Below are 4,965 nucleotides of genomic sequence, written 5' to 3'. Positions count from 1 at the left end.
GGGTTTATGGAGTATACAAGTGACGTTTTTGTGTACATATATGGTTGTATCAATCTAAAAACGCTTGACAGTAATAGAGAACTGTTATTGACAGATGAGGCAGTTTGAACTATATATGACCTGACAGCAAATTCTAACAGTAAGTGTTACTCATTTTACATTTCAAGAGGTTAGCCATTCATAACAGAGGACGTTTACTGTGTGCATTTCATCATTTATTATCTAACATCCAATAAAACGGATCAGAGGAATGTCAAACCAATTTTTTCCCCCAGTTCCTCAGTTTGATTACATTTCTTACCCACAGAATGTGGCAGAGCAATAACTTACTGTCACTTTTCACTAGATAACAGATGACATCACACCACATGACCTTAGTATCACAGCACAATCCTTTCTACAACAGCTTCTCGACATTCTGACAGCGTTTGTTCGCATGTCAAACACTCGCACTGAAATATTGCAGCTATTCTCTGCAAACAATTAACTGTGTGTCACAGAAAGTCAGCTCTGATCAAATTCTTCCAAGCCTGAATGATGTGCTTCACATGAGCAAAAAGACCAATCATCATTTGAAACATTTGATTAAATCATATATAAATTGCAGGTGAAGCATTCAACAAAAAATCTCTCCGAGAGCTCCACTATTAATAGATATGATGATGTTATTATGTTGAATTTGAGATTCAACACTAGATGGCAGCATGAATTCACTATTGAAGTGTAGATTTTGTTGAATTACAGGAGTCCTGGACCATATTTCTTCTAGTGTCATCTTAGCTGACAGATTTTTTCCCCAGCCGCAAATACATGCAACACTTTAGAGATTAGTTTTATTTACAGTACTCATCCTTCAATATGATTTTGTTGAATGTGAAAAGAGGGCAAGCTGTTGAAACTGTTGGCTTCTATTCACTTTCTGATTTATTGCAGAGAAGGGAGAATTGTTGTCAAATAAACTGTATAATATTACAGAGAAAAAAAGCATTAATATTCATAAATAAACTCGAATGGACACAAATAGTTGCTTTTTATGTAGATCATGATGCAGATTCATCATGTGATTTTATCAGTTTAAGCCCACATACATTTATTTAAAGGGGTAGTTTACCAAAATGAAAATTATAAATAACAGAATTTTCATTGTTGGGTCAGCTATCCTTTAAGCACATAATTGTTGCACCAATAGACGATTTTAAGCAGTGATGGGCATTTTTGTAAATTTTTCATTACGAGTACTGATAGGTCTCAAAAACGAGTTTACCAGTATGCTACTTGGGAGCGGAGCATATACGTAATGCCGATTAATACACGTTTTTACACGGCTCACGTGATTTATGTTTCGCACTTCAGAACTTCTGTTATGGGAACAAAGTGAGCATCGAAGCTGCCAGGTTAACACTGTGCATTGTGGGGCTTTTTAAGGAGCAAACGGTTCAGTGGTAGGATTTTGCGATTGAGACAGCCCTTAAAGTGGGACCTATTATGCCCCTTTTTTACAATATGTAATATAGTCTCAGGTGTCCCCAGAATGTGTCTGTGAAATTTTAGCTCTAAATACCCACAATTCTTTTTTTATTATGCCATATTGTAAATAACATTTTGAGTGTAATGAAAAACGTATTGTTTTTGTTCATGTATCTTTAAATACAAATGAGCTGCTGCTCTTCATCACTCTTTTCAGAAGAAGTTGGAGCCTTCATAGCTCTTGCCTCAGATACTCAGCAAAAAACAGGTTGTGATTATCATATCTATGAACACCAGTAAACTGAAGCCCATTCTATGTGACACATTCTATGAAATTAATCAGATATACTATATACAAGTAACCTTACAAATAGGCTATGTACAAAAGGACTCGGATGCAAGTGAACCTGAACTAAGTTAAGTACTTGCCAGAAAGTGTTATTCCAGTCGTGGATTTGTCTCATAAAACCAACGCTGAAACACAGGCAAGTACAGCACACATTATTTGAAACATTTTATTACAATAGTGTTCTCATTATAACGTTATGTATGGTAGATTGGTGCTGCACATCTTGTTGCTGCACTTTATTGTATTGTATTTTTCTTCACTTTACTGTATTTTCATTATCAAAGCCATTCAAATCAATTGTTTCACTTTATTTTGCCAGCCGGGACGATATTATGTCTAACGCCAGACAGACCTCAGGTACCGCCTAAAATACCTCAATAACCAATCAGACCAAAATAATAAATAGATATTTTTTAAGTCAGGGCGTTTATCGTTTTCATGATCGATCGTCATTGTCACGGCTGATAAGATCTATAACTAATGGAGGATTCAAGTTGTGGAACTTCTTTCACAAGAACAAATGAGAAAAAAATACCATAAAAAAGTATAAGAAAAGAAAGAGCAGTATCTTGTTTATCATGGAGCTGGTGTCTCTTCGGGTCTCACGTCCTGCCCATGGTTATAACACAACACTGTCTATGAAAAGCTAAAGAGGGAATCTAATCTCCAGAGGCTTGTACCTCACAGACCCAATTATCTGCGCCTTCCTGCCTCTTTGTCCCTCAGCGCCAGATGAACACAGTGCAGCTGTACTGGAGATGAAGCTCAGGGAAGGACAAAAGAGACAACTGAGCACTATACTTACACTTTCTATTCATTGTCTTTGAAACACAATCTAATTTTAAATGTCATATAACTGTGGCCCTTTTTCCCTCTGATTTATTGTGTTTGTTTCACTGTTTGCTTCGTTCACACATGTATTGAGAAAAAAATTAACAAATTAAAAAAAGAGATTCAGCAATACGTGCAGAGCAACAGGTAAAATTACAAGCACCCTTAAAGTTATAGTTTGCTTCAAAATTCAACATTTACTCTAAAAACAGGTGAGTCCACCTGCGTAATATGCTGTTGGTCCTCTATGTGCTGCCGAAACCGCACCGACTAATTGAGGCATGGTCTCCACTTAACCAGCAGCCATATCACCCTGTAGCCCAGGACTGGTTTCCCACTGAAGCTAAGCAGGGCTGAGCCTGGTCAGTACCTGGATGGGAGACCAACTGGGAAAACCAGGTAGCTGCTGGTAGAGGTGTTAGTGAGGCCAGCAGTGTCCTAACACCCCAGTATAGTGATGGGGACACTGTACTGACAAAGAGCACCGTCCTTCGGATGAGACGTTAAACCGAGGTCCCGACTCTCTGTGGTTGTTGAAAATCCCAGGATGTCCTTCGATAAAGAGCAGGAGTGTAACCCCGGCATCCGGGCCAAATTTGCCCATTGGCCCCTGTCCATCATGGCCTCCTAATCATCCCCCTCTCCTGATTGGCTTCATCATCACCAATCAGCTGATGTGTGGTGAGCGTTCTGGTGCAATATGGCTGCCGTTGCATCATCTGGGTGGGTGCTGCACATTGGTGGTGATTTGAGGAAATTGTTCAATGTGAAGCTTCAATGTAAAGCGTTTTGAGTGCCTTAAAAAGCACTATAAAAATCAAACTAATTATTATTATTATTTTTATTTTTATTTTTATTTTTATTTTTATTTTTATTTTTATTTTTATTTTTATTTTTATTATTATTACAAGATCCTTGAAGGTGTCCTGTGGTATCTGACACCAAGGCTTTGGCAGCAGATCCTTCAAGTCCTGTGGGTTGTGAGGTGAAGACGATGTGGTCCACATACCAAAGAAGCTCAACTGGATTGAGATCAGGGGAGTTTGAAGTGTTGGTAAATTCTCACCACTGCTGATGACCAGGAGCAACCCACAAGCCTTGCAGTTTCAGATATTATAGATCAGAATATGCATCTAAATAATCCCAGTCGCTTCGCCATAACAGTTTGCCCTTGTCAAAGTCACTCAGATCTATTCCAGCCCATTACTCCTGCATCCAACATGTTAATTACAGAACTGATTGTTTTGCTTACCATTTAATCTACTCTTAATATGTGGCCTTGTTAGGAGATGATCAGCTATATTTGCTTCACTTACGACTCATCTGTGTGTATAATAAATATACTATATAATACAATACAATACAAAAGTAAAAAGGTACCATATGGCTCGTTTTCACCGAGCAGTACGGTTCAGTACGATTCGGGACGCTAAACCCTGATCCGGCTTGCGTTTCCACTGACAACAGTACCCTTCTGATTGACGTGGTATAGAGATCGACGTCATTCTCGCCCAAAGAAGAAAGCGACACAGAGGACGACATACAGCAGATCTTGTTCTTGCTTCTCGGTATATGTGGCTGTTGTCACAAGAAGAAGACAAGCTTTGTTTGAGCCAAGGATGCAGGCTGCAAGGAAAAACACAGCCAAAAAAGCACACACAAGTGAGCAAGTGACGATACTCTGTCAACCAGACAAAGTTTTGCAGTGAGTCTAGATCTAACTTTTTAGAACCGGACTACTGTGCTAGGTACCCCAGCAGATGGGTAACAAAAACGTTGAATGGTACGGTTCGGAATTAGGGAGCCATTCACAACTGACAATTGGAAACTGCAAAAATTGCATACTCTACAGAACTGTACTGAACCTTACCGCTCAGTGTAAACTAGCCATCAATTACCCCCTAAATGGTCAATATGAGTACTTTAAAAGCACTTAGTACCTCGTGTACCTTACATTCTTAAAAATAAAGGTTCTTAAATGGCTCTTTGGCAGGGTGTATGGTTCCAAGAAGAACCTTTAATATCCAAAGAACCTTTTCATTGCACAAAAGGTTCTTTGTGGTGCAAAAAGATTCTTTAGACTATAAAATGGCTTTCACAAAAGGGTTCTTTGGGGAACCAAAAATGGTTATTCTATGTTATCAATGTGCAACCCCATTATAGGTCCTTCCTGGCACCTTTATTTTTAAGGGTGTAGTGTACTGCCCCAGTGACAGCGCTAAAATATTATTTATTAATTATTAATATTATAAATATGATTTATATCGAATTAAATATATTTATATAAATAAACATTACATATGTTAAAATAGAACCTT

The 4,965-nt window shown here is 38.2% G+C and overlaps 1 pseudogene; it reads left to right on the top strand.

The window, feature by feature from the left end:
* Positions 1 to 2,942: 2,942 nt before the first annotated feature.
* On the top strand, positions 2,943 to 3,059 carry LOC137047198 (5S ribosomal RNA; annotated as a pseudogene).
* The last annotated feature ends 1,906 nt before the right edge of the window (positions 3,060 to 4,965 follow it).

The sequence above is a fragment of the Pseudorasbora parva genome, chromosome 18 (genome assembly GCF_024679245.1).
Source record: "Pseudorasbora parva isolate DD20220531a chromosome 18, ASM2467924v1, whole genome shotgun sequence".
Classification (NCBI taxonomy): Eukaryota; Metazoa; Chordata; class Actinopteri; order Cypriniformes; family Gobionidae; genus Pseudorasbora; species Pseudorasbora parva.
The sequence above is the reverse complement of the archived record's forward strand: the minus strand, read 5'-3'. Positions and strand labels throughout refer to the sequence as shown.